Below are 12,992 nucleotides of genomic sequence, written 5' to 3' on the forward strand. Positions count from 1 at the left end.
CTACATCTTCTTCATTCATTCCTCTGTTGATGGACACTTAGATTGCTTCCATATCCTGGTTATTGTAAATAGTGCTGCAGTGAACATTCGGGTGCATGTATCTTTTTGTATTATGGTTTTGTCTGGGTATATGCCCAAGAGTGGGATTGCTGGATCATATGATAGTTCTATTCTTAGTTTTTTAAGGACCCTCCATACTGTTCTCCATAGTGACTGTATCAATTTACATTTCCGCCAACAGTGTAAGAGGGTTCCCTTTTCTCCACAGCCTCTCCAACATTTATTCTTTGTAGATTTTTTATTGTAATATTTTATTTTTCTATAATTAAAAGTAAACATTTTCCATCAGATCATTCGTCCCACATTGATTATAATCTTATATCCTAAAAGAAAATCATTTTTTTTTTGGTGTGTTAGTTTCTGCTTTATAACAAAGTGAATCGGTTATACATATACATATGTTCCCATATCTCTTCCCTCTTGCATCTCCCTCGCTCCTACCCTCCCTATCCCACCCCTCCAGGTGGTCACAAAGCACCGAGCTGATCTCCTTGTGCTATGCGGTTGCTTCCCACTAGCTATCTACCTTACGTTTGGTAGTGTATATATGTCCATGCCTCTCTCTCGCTTTGTCACAGCTCAACCTTCACCCTCCCCATATCCTCAAGTCCATTCTCTAGTAAGTCTGTGTCCTTATTCCTGTCTTACCCCTAGGTTCTTCATGACATTTTTTTCCTTAAATTCCATATATATGTGTTAGCATATGGTATTTGTCTTTCTATTTCTGACTTACTTCACTCTGTATGACAGACTCTAGGTCTATCCACCTCATTACAAATAGCTCAATTTCGTTTCTTTTTATGGCTGAGTAATATCCCATTGTATATATGTGCCATGTCTTCTTTATCCATTCATCCAATGATGGACACTTAGGTTGTTTCCATCTCTGGGCTATTGTAAATAGAGCTGCAATGAACATTTTGGTACATGACTCTTTTTGAATTTTGGTTTTCTCAGGGTATATACCCAGTAGTGGGATTGCTGGGTCATATGGTAGTTCTATTTGTAGTTTTTTAAGGAACCTCCATACTGTTCTCCACAGTACCTGTATCAATTTACATTCCCACCAACAGTGCAAGAGAGTACCCTTTCTTCCACACCCTCTCCAGCATTTATTGTTTCTAGATTTTTTGATGATGGCCATTCTGACTGGTGTGAGATGATATCTCATTGTAGTTTTGATTTGCATTTCTCTAATGATTAATGATGTTGAGCATTCTTTCATGTGTTTGTTGGCAATCTGTATATCTTCTTTGGAGAAATGTCTATTTAGGTCTTCTGCCCATTTTTGGATTGGGTTGTTTGCTTTTTTGTAATTGAGCTGCATGAGCTGCTTGTAAATTTTGGAGATTGATCCTCTGTCAGTTGCTTCATTTGTAAATATTTTCTCCCATTCTGAAGGTTGTCTTTTGGTCTTGTTTATGGTTTCCTTTGCTGTGCAAAAGCTTTGAAGTTTCATTAGATGCCATTTGTTTATTTTTGTTTTTAATTTCCATTTCTCTAGGAGGTGGGTCAAAAAGGATCTTGCTGTGATTTATATCATAGAGTGTTCTGCCTATGTTTTCCTCTAAGAGTTTGATAGTTTCTGGCCTTACATTTAGGTCTTTAATCCATTTTTAGCTTATTTTTGTGTATGGTGTTAGGGAGTGCTCTAATCTCATTCTTTTACATGTACTTGTCCAGTTTTCCCAGCACCACTTATTGAAGAGGCTGTCCTTTCTCCACTATACATTCCTGCCTCCTTTATCAAAGATAAGGTGACCATATGTGCGTGGGTTTATCTCTGGGCTTTCTATCCTGTTCCATTGATCTATATTTCTCTTTTTGTGCCAGTACCATACTTCTTGATTACTGCAGCTTTGTAATATAGTCTGAAGTCAGGGAGCCTGATTCCTCCAGCTCCGTTTTTCTTTCTCAAGATTGCTTTGGCTATTCGGGGACATTTGTGTTTCCATAAAAATTATGAAACTTTTTATTCTAGTTCTGTGAAAAATACCACTGGTAGTTTGATAGGGATTGCATTGAATCTGTAGATTGCTTTGGGTAGTAGAGTCATTTTCACAATGTTGATTCTTCCAATCCACGAGCATGGTATATCTCTCCATCTATTTGTGTCATCTTTAATTACTTTCATCAGTGTCATAATTTTCTGCATACAGGTCTTTTACCTCCTTAGGTAGGTTTATTCCTAGATATTTTATTCTTTTTGTTGCAATGGTAAATGGGAGTGTTTTCTTGATTTCACTTTCAGATTTTTCATCATTAGTGTATAGGAATGCCAGAGATTTCTGTGCATTAATTTTGTATCTTGTTACTTTACCATATTCATTGATTAGCTCTAGTAGTTTTCTGGTAGCATCTTTAGGATTCTCTATGTATAGTATCATGTCATCTGCAAACAGTGACAGCTTTAGTTCTTCTTTTCCGATTTGGATTCCTTTTATTTCCTTTTCTCCTCTGATTGCTGTGGCTAAAACTTCCAAAACTATGTTGAATTAGTGTGGTGAGAGTGGGCAACCTTGTCTTGTTCCTGATCTTAGTGGAAATGCTTTCAATTTTTCACCATTGAGGATGATGTTGGCTGTGGGTTTGTCATATATGGCCTTTATTATGTTGAGGAAAGTTCCCTCTATGCCTACTTTCTGCAGGGTTTTTATCATAAATGGGTGTTGAATTTTGTCGAAAGCTTTCTCTGCATCTATTGAGCTGACCATATGGTTTTTCTCCTTCAATTTGTTAATATGGTGTATCACATTGATTGATTTGTATATATTGAAGAATCCTTGCATTCCTGGAATAAACCCCACTTGATCATGGTGTATGATCCTTTTAATGTGCTGTTGGATTCTGTTTGCTAGTATTTTGTTGAAGATTTTTGCATCTATGTTCATGAGTGATATTGGCCTGTAGTTTTCTTTCTTTGGGACATCCTTGTCTGGTTTTGGTTTCAAGGTGATGGTGGCCTTGTAGAATAAGTTTGGGAATGTTCCTCCCTCTGCTATATTTTGGAAGTGTTTGAAAAGAATAGGTGTTATCTCTTCTCTTAATGTTTGACAGAATTTGCCTGTGAAGCCATCTGGTCCTTGGCTTTTGTTTTTTGGAAGATTTTTAATCACAGTTTCAATTTCAGTGCTTGTGATTGGTATGTTCATATATTCTATATCTTCTGATTCACTCTTGGCAGGTTGTGCGTTTCTAAGAATTTGTCCATTTCTTCCAGGTTGTCCAATTTATTGGCATAGAGTTGCTTGTAGTAATCTCTCATGATCTTTTGTATTTCTGCAGTGTCAGTTGTTACTTCTCCTTTCTCATTTCTAATTCTATTGATTTGAGTCTTCTCCCTTTTTTTCTTGATGAGTCTGGCTAATGGTTTATCAATTTTGGTTATCTTCTCAAAGAACCAGATTTTAGTTTTATTGATCTTTGCTATCGTTTCCTTCCGTTCTTTTTCATTTATTTCTGATCTGATTTTTATGATTTCTTTCCTTCTGCTAACTTTGGCGTTTTTTTGTTGTTCTTTCTCTAATTGCTTTAGGTGCAAGGTTAGGTTCTTTATTCGAGATGTTTCCTGTTTCTTAAGGTAGGATTGTATTGCTATAAACTTCCCTCTTAGAACTGCTTTTGCTGCATCCCAGAGATTTTGGGTTGTTGTGTCTCCATTGTCATTTGTTTCTTGGTATTTTTTTATTTCCTCTTTGATTTCTTCAGTCATCACTTCGTTATTAAGTAGTGTATTGTTTAGCCTCCATGTGTTTGTATTTTTTACAGATCTTTTCCTGTAATTGATCTCTAGTCTCATAGCATTGTGGTTGGAAAAGATACTTGATACAATTTCAGTTTTCTTAAATTTACCAAGGCTTGATGTGTGACCCAAGATATGATCTATCCTGGAGAATATTCTATGAGCACTTGAGAAAAATGTGTATTCTGTTATTTTTGGATGGAATGTCCTATAAATATCAATTAAGTCAATCTTGTTTAAGTTATCACTAAAAGCTTGTGTTTCCTTATTCATTTTCATTTGGATGATCTGTCCATTGGTGAAAGTGGGGTGTTAAAGTCCCCTACTATGAATGTCTTACTGTGGATTTCCCCTTTTATGGCTGTTAGTATTTGCCTTATATATTGAGGTGCTCCTATGTTGGGTGCATAAATATTTACAATTGTTATATCTTCTTCTTGGGTCAATGCCTTGATCATTATGTAGGGTCCCTCTTTGTCTCTTGTAATAATCTTTATTTTAAAGTCTATTTTGTCTGATATGAGAATTGCTACTCCAGCTTTTGTTTGGATTCCATTTGCATGGAATATCTTGTTCCATCCCCTCACTTTCAGTCTGTATGTGTCTCTACGTCTGAAGTGGGTCTCTTGTAGACAGCAAATATATGAGTCTTGCTTTTTGTATCCATTCAACCAATCTGTGTCTTTTGGTGGGAGCATGTAGTCCATTTATATTTAGGGTAATGATCGATATGTATGTTCCTTTTCCCATTTTCTTAATTGTTTGGGGTTCGTTATTGTAGGTCTTTTCCTTCTCTTGTCTTTCTTGCCTAGAGAAGTTGCTTTAGCATTTTTTGTAAAGCTGATTTGGTGGTGCTGAACTCTCTCAGCTCTTGCTTGTCTGTAAAGGTTTTAATTTCTCCATCAAATCTGAATGAGATCCTTGCTGGGTAGAGTAATCTTGGTTGTAGGTTTTTAACCTTCATCACTTTAAATATGTCCTGCCAGTCCCTTCTGGCTTGCAGAGTTTCTGCTGAAAGATCAGCTGTTAACCTTATGGGGATTCCCTTGTGTGTTATTTGTTGTTTTCCCCTTGCTGCTTTTAATATGTTTTCTTTGTATTTAATTTTTGACAGCTTGATTAATATGTGTCTTGGTGTGTTTCTCCTTGGATTTATCCTGTATGGGACTCTCTGTGCTTCCTGGACTTGATTAACTATTTCCTTTCCCATATTAGGGAAGTTTTCAACTATAATCTCTTCAAATATTTTCTCAGTCCCTTTCTTTTTCTCTTCTTCTTCTGGAACCCCTATAATTCGAATGTTGGTGCTTTTAATGTTGTCCCAGAGGTCTCTGAGACTGTCCTCAGTCCTTTTCATTCTTTTTTCTTTATTCTGCTCTGCAGTAATTATTTCCACTATGTTATCTTCCAGATCACTTATCCGTTCTTCTGCCTCAGTTATTCTGCTATTGATCCCATCTAGAGTATTTTTAATTTCATTTATTGTATTATTGATCATTGTTTGTTTCATCTTTAGTTCTTCTAGGTCCTTGTTAAATGTTTCTTGCATTTTCTCTATTCTATTTCCAAGATTTTGGATCATCTTTACTATCATTATTCTGAATTCTTTTTCAGGTAGACTGCCTATTTCCTCTTCATTTGTTAGGTCTGGTGGGTTTTCATCTTGTTCCTTCATCTGCTGTGTGTTTTTCTGTGTTCTCATTTTGCTTATCTTACTGTGTTTGGGGTCTCCTTTTTGCAGGCTGCAGGTTTGTAGTTCCTGTTGTTTTTGGTGTCTGTCCCCAGTGGCTAAGGTTGGTTCAGTGGGTTGTGTAGGCTTCCTGGTGGAGGGGACTAGTGCCTGTGTTCTGGTGGATGAGGCTGGATCTTGTCTTTCTGGTGGGCAGGTCCACGTCTGGTGGTGTGTTTTGGGGTGTCTGTGGACTTATGATTTTAGGCAGCCTCTCTGCTAATGGGTGGGGTTGTGTTCTTGTCTTGCTAGTTGTTTGGCATAGGATGTCCAGCACTGTAGCTTGCTGGTCGTTGAGTGAAGCTGGGTGCTGGTGTTGAGATGATCTCTGGGAGAATTTTGCCGTTTGATATTATTTGGAGCTGGAGCTCTTGTGGACCAGTGTCCTGAAGTTGTGTCTCCCTCCTCAGAGGCACAACACTGACTTCTGGCTGCAGTACCAAGAGCCTTTCATCCACATGGCTCAGAATAAAAGGGAGAAAAAGTAGAAAGAAAGAATTAGTAGAAGTAGAAAGCAAGAAAGAAAGAAAGGGAGGGAGAGAGGAAGGAGGGAAGAAAGGAGGGAAGGAAGGAAAAAAAGAAAAAGGAAGATAAAGTAAAATAAAATAAAGTTAGATAAATATAATAAAATTATTAAAATAAAAAAATAATTACTAAGGAAAAATGGAAAAAAAAGTAAAAAACAAAAAAATAAAAAAACGGTTGGATAGAACCCTAGGACAAATGGTGGAAACAAAGCTATACAGACAAATCTCACACAGAAGCATACACATACACACTCACAAAAAGAGGAAAGGGGGAAAAATCATAAATCTAGCTCTCAAAGTCCACCTCCTCAATTTGGGATGATTCGTTGTCTATTCATGTATTCCACAGATGCAGGGTACATCAAGTTGTTTGCGGAGCTTTAATCCGCTGCTTCTGAGGCTGCTGGGAGTGATTTCCCTTTCTTTTCTTTGTTCTCACAGCTCCCTGGAGCTCAGCTTTGGATTTGGCCCCGCCTCTGCGTGTAGGTTGCTGGAGGGCGTCTGTTCTTCGCTCATACAGCACGGGGTTAAAATAACGAGCCGCTGATTCGGGGGCTCTGGCTCACTCCGGCCGAGGGGAGGGAGGGGCACAGAGTGCAGGGCGAGCGTGAGGCGGCAGAGGCCGGCGTGACGGCGTGACGTTGCACCAGCCTGAGGCGCGCCTTGCCTTCGTCCCGGGGAGTTGTTCCTGTATCCCGGGACCCTGGCAGTGGCGGGCTGCACAGGCTCCCCAGAAGTGGGGTGTGGGTAGTGACCTGTACTCGCACACAGGCTTCTTGGTGGCGGCAGCAGCAGCCTTAGCGTCTCATGTCCGTCTCTGGGATCCGCGCTTTTAGCCGTGGCTCGCGCGCATCTCTGGAGCTCCTTTAAGCAGCGCTCTTAATCCCCTCTCCTCGCGCACCAGGAAATAAAGAGGGAAGAAAAAGTCTCTTGCCTCTTGGGCAGGTCCAGACTTTTCCCCGGACTCCCTTCCGGCTAGCCGTGGTGCACTAACCCCTTCAGGCTGTGTTCACGCCGCCAACCCCAGTCCTCTCCCTGGGATCCGATCAAAGCCCGAGCCTCAACTCCCAGACCTGCCCGCCCCGGCGGGTGAGCAGACAAGCCTCTCAGGCTGGTGAGTGCCAGTCGGCCCTGATCCTCTGTGCGGGAATCTCTCTGCTTTCCCTCTGCACCCCTATTGCTGTGCTGTCCTCCATGGCTCCGAAGCTTTCCCCCTCCACCACCCGCAGTCTCTGCCTGCGAAGGGGCTTCCTAGTGTGTGGAAACCTTTCCTCCTTCACAGCTCCCTCCTACTGGTGCAGGTCCCATCCCTATCCTTTTGTCTCTGTTTATTCTTTTTTCTTTTGCCCTACCCAGGTTCGTGAGGAGTTTCTTGCCTTTTGGGAGGTGTGAGGTCTTCTGCCAGTGTTCAGTAGTTGTTCCATAGGAGTTGTTCCATGTGTAGATGTATTTCTGGTGTATCTGTGGGGAGGAAGGTGATTTCCGCATCTTACTCTTCCGCCATTTTCCTGGAAGCCCGGCACACCATCCCCACGACTGTCGTGGCTTCGGCTGCGGGGGCTCCTCCAGACCCAGCAGCCTCAGGGAGGCCGACCTCCCCTCGGGCTACAGAGCAGTTCCGTGGGAGGGAGAGACCCCAAGCCAGGAGTTCCAGCTCTGCAGAAACCTGTTTGTAGATTGTTTTGATGATGGCCATTCTGACCAGTGTGAGGTGATACCTCATTGTAGTTTTGATTTGCCTTTCTCAAATAATTAGTGATGTTGAGCATCTTTTCATGTGTTCATTGGCCATCTGTATGTCTTCTTTGGAGAAATGTCTATTTAGGCCTTCTGCCCATCTTTTGATTGGGTTGTTTGGTTTTTTTGATATTGAGCTGCATGAGCTGTTTGTATATTTTGGAGACTAATCCCTTGTCAGTTGCTTCATTTGCAAATATTTTTTCCCATTCTGAGGGTTGTCTTTTCATCTTGTTTATGGTTTGTTTTGCTGTGCAAAGGTTTTTAAGTTTAACTAGGTCCCATTTGTTTGTTTTTGTTTTTATTTCATTACTCTAGGAGGTGGGTCAGAAAAGATCTTGCTGTGATTTATGTCAAAGAGTTTCTTCCTATGTTTTCCTCTAAGAGTTTTATAGTGTCTGGTCTTACATTTAGGTCTCTAATCCATTTTGAGTTTACTTTTGTGTATGGTGTTAGGGAGTGTTCTAATTTCATTCTTTCACATGTAGCTGTCCAGTTTTCCCACTTATTGAAGAGACTGTCTTTTCTCCATTGTATATTCTTGCCTCCTTTGTCATAGATTAGGTGACCATAGATGCATGGGTTTTTCTCTGGGCTTTCTATCCTGTTCCATTGATCTATATTTCTGTGTTTGTGCCAGTACCATACTGTCTTGATTACTGTAGCTTTGTAGTATAGTCTGAAGTCAGGGAGCCTGGTTCCTCTTTCTCCTTTTTTCTCAAGATTGCTTTCGCTATTCGGTGTCTTTTGTGTTTCCATACAAATGGTGAGATTTTTTGCTCTAGTTCTGCAGAAAATTCCAGTGGTAGTTTGATAGAAATTGCATTGAATCTGTAGATTGCTTTGAGTAGTAGAGTCATTTTCACAATATTGATTCTTCCAATCGAAGAACGTGGTATATCTCTCCATCTGTTTGTGTCGTATTTGATTTCTTTAATCAGTATCTTATAGTTTTCTGAGTACAGGTCTTTTGCTTCGTTAGGTAGGTTTATTCCTAGGTATTTTATTCTTTTTGTTGCAGTGGTAAATGGGATTGTTTCCTTCATTTCTCTTTCTGATCTTTCATTGTTAGTGTATAGGAATGCAAGAAATTTCTGTGATCAATTTTGTATCCTGCAACTTTACCAAATTCATTGATGAGCTCTAGTAGTTTTCTGGTGGCATGTTTAGGATTTTCTATGTATAGTATCATGTCATCTGCAAACAGTGACAGTTTTACTTCTTCTTTTCCAATTTGGATTCCTTTCATTTATTTTTCTTCTCTGATCGCCGTGGCTAGTGCTTCCAAAACTATGTTGAATAATAGTGGCGAGAGTGGACATCGTTGTCTCCTTCCTGTTCTTAGAGGAAATGCTTTCAGTTTTTCACCATTGAGAATGATGCTGGCTGTGGGTTTCTCATATATGGCCTTTATTTTGTTGAGGTAGGTTTCCTCTATGTCCACTTTCCGGCGAGTTTTTATATAAATGGGTGTTGAGTTTTGTCAAAAGCTTTTTCTGCATTTATTGAGAAGATCAGATGGTTTTTATTCTTCAGTTTGTTAATATGGTGTATCACATTGATTGATTTGCAGATATGGAAAAATCCTTGCATCCCTGAGATAAACCCCACTTGATCGTGGTGTATGATCCTGTTAATGTGTTGTTGGATTCTGTTTGCTAGTATTTTGTTGAGGATTTTAGTGTCTATGTTCATCAGTGATATCAGTCTGTAATTTATTTTTCTGTGATATCTTTGTCTGGTTTGGTATCAGGGTGATGGTGGCCTCTTAGAATAAGCTTGGGAGTGTTCCTCCCTCTGCAATGTTTTGGAAGAGTTTGAGAAGGATAGGTGTTAGGTTTTCTCTAAATGTTTGATAGAATTCGCCTGTGAGGCCATCTGGTCCTGGACTCTTCTTTGTTGGAAATTTTTTTTTTTTTTTTTTTTGGTATGCGGGCGTCTCACTGTTGTGGCCTCTCCCGTTTGGGAGCACAGGCTCCGGACACGCAGGCTCAGCGGCCATGTCCCACGGGCCCAGCTGCTCCGCGGCATGTGGGGTCCTCCCCGGCCGGGGCACGAACCCATGTACCCAACACCAGCAGATGGACTCTCAACCACTGCACCACCAGGGAAGCCCTGTTGGAAAATCTTTAATCACAGTTTCAATTTCATTACTTGTTATTGATCTGTTCATATTTTTTATTTCTTCCTGGTTCAGTCTTAGAAGGTTGTACCTTTCTAAGAATTTGTCCATTTCTTCCAGGCTGTGCATTTTATTGGCATATAGTTGCTTGTAGTAGTCTCTTATGATCCTTTGTATATATGTGGTGTCAGTTGTAACTTCTCATTTTTCATTGCTAATTTTATTGATTTGAGTCCTCTCCCTTTTTTTCTTGATGTGTCTGGCTAAAGATTTATCAATTTTGTTTATCTTCTCAAAGAACCAGCTTTCAGTTTCATTGATGTTTGCTATTGTTTGAAAGACACAAATTGTATTACATGAATTAATATATTGCATGAAGTCATGGGTAAGCATTAAAGGCCTGAGACTCATTCTGTCTCGTTTAGATATCTTTTTTCTTTATTCCATAATGGAGAATGGCAAATTCAGAAGCTATGGGAGCCAGTCAGATAACATAGATGAGTGCAGTATGTTGGTATAAGAAAATTTGGAATGGTGAAGACTGTGGCAAACCACTACTCACTCATCACTTTGCTGTAGCTGCCCTGTGCAAATGTGAACCAATGTTACCAGATCTTCCAATTTTCCAAGAGATGATAGAAATCTCCATTTTAGTTAACTCCTTTTTTCAGTGTTGGAAACTAATTTTAAAAGTTTTAATCACTATGCACAGCAAATAAAACTTATCTGCTTATTATTAATTTTTTAATTTACCTTTAGAGAATAATCTTTATTCCTTTACTGAACTAGTATTTATTGATGGCCTATTATATGTTTATTTATCAAAATTTTAGATGTTTACATGGCTACAGAAATATTTTGCCCTTGTATATGTGCAAAAATGTATAAGAATGTCCACTGTGGCAAAATGGAAATCTCATCAGGACAGGGACTTTTAAATTATTATATATTTATATATAATATTATTTATTATATTTATTAATTGATATTATTATTTATTATTCATTTATTGAACAGTCCTTGTATATAGTTGGTACTTACTATATGTTTATTCGCATACATATATATGTAATTAACCTAAATTTCATCAACAGAACTAGTTAAATAAATTATGGTATCTCCACACAGTGAAATAATATGTAACAGTTAAAGAAAAATGAAAAATTATTTAGGACATATTTTCAAGTGTAAAAAGCAAGTTGCATAAGATATTTTCATTTATATCAAAGGAAAATTAAGCATATATATGCATAAATATATAAGTAAATATTAAAGGCTCTACAAAGTTATATACTAAACTCTTACAATGATACTTCTATGAGAAAAATGGGAGGTGGGACTTCTACTTTCACTTCATATAAGTCTGTATTGTTTGACTATTTTTGATGAATATGTATGTATTACTTGTATATTTTAAAAGACTAACAATTTAGCTCCAATAACAAGTAAATGAAATAAAATAACATGTGATATAATTTCTTAACTTTCAGGTTAGTGGAGATTATAAAAAAGCCAAAACTGGTGAGGATAGAGATCAATGCTGGCAGGAATACAGGGAAAGGGAAAATCTCATGCTCAGTTGCTGGAGAAGTAAGTACAACTTTTCTGGAGGGCAATTTGGGACTACATATTAAATCTTTAATGTGCATACACTCTAAGCATTCCCATCAGTAGGAATTATCTTAAGGAGATAATTGGACAATAGTACAGAGAATGTTCTTTGCAATGTTGTTTATAATGTTGAAAAACAGAAAGCAACTAAATATCGATAATTAGGGATTGGTTAAATAAATGTACCATGTAAATATAACCATGAGATATAATATTATTGCATTAACATACAAAGAATATACACACACGTATACATAGGCACATATATGAGAGACAGTGGAGAAGCATGGTTAAGTACTTGCTGTCTGGATTCAGACTGCCTTAATTTGAATGTCAGTACTGCCACTTACTAAGCTTTGTAATTTGAGACAAAGTACTGAAACCTTTTTTTCTTTAGTTTTATTATCTGTATGGTGGGGTTAAAATATGATCTACTACACATAGTTGTTGTAAGAATTAAATTAAATAGTTCATTATAACAAAGTCTTTTTATTTTACATAAAGAGAGATCTGGAAAAAATTCATTAACATGTTGATGGTGGTAGTCTTTGGGTGGTAAAACTGAATGGAGTTTTTTTCTTTCCTATATATACCTTTCTATATAATTTTAATTTTCCAAAACTAACACCTATCTTTGTAAATAGAGGAGATATTTGGAAAAATGGATGATTGGGAGAGTGGAAGGAAGGAAGGAAGGAAGAGAGGCAGGATACCCGACTGCTTCAGGCTAGGTCTCACGGGTTAGGCAATACTCTGATGAAATTATAGAAAAGTATAGGAACTAGTTTTCAGCTCCATAGATTCAAAAAGTCTTTACCATTCATCCAGTGTAGGTAAGACTGTAGGGAACTGATAGAAGCTACATAGCTTCATGGATGACTCAATAATAAACCAGAATATATGTAAGTCAGTTGTTTTTTAGCCAATAGGAAAGCACAAATTGGAAATATAGCTCTTTCATTGAAACATTGCCTAACAAAACCACAATGAGATACTAACACATACCCACTAAAATAGCTAATGTAATAAAGACTGACAGTAATAAGTGTTGACAAGGTTATGGAGCAACTAAAATCTAGTGCATTGTTAGTAGGAATGCAAAACTGGTACAGCCTCTTTATACAACAGTTTGGCAGTGTCTTATAAAATTGAACACATTTTACCTTATGATTCAGCAATTCTACTCCTTGTATTTGCTTCAGAGAAATAAACACATATATCCATGTAAAAATGCGTAGTTGAATATTCATAGCAGCATTATTTATAACAGCTAAAAACATAAAGCAACCCCAATTTTCAAATGAATAAATAAATTATGGTATATTCATACCATAGAATACTTCTCAGCAACACACACAGCAACATGGATGAATTTTAAAAGCATGTTAAGATGTAAGAAGTCAAACACAAAAGACTATATTTCATGCAACTCCATTTTTTTTTTTTTTTTTTTTTGCGGTACGC

This window comes from Phocoena phocoena, chromosome 2 (assembly GCF_963924675.1).
Source record: "Phocoena phocoena chromosome 2, mPhoPho1.1, whole genome shotgun sequence".
NCBI lineage: Eukaryota > Metazoa > Chordata > Mammalia > Artiodactyla > Phocoenidae > Phocoena > Phocoena phocoena.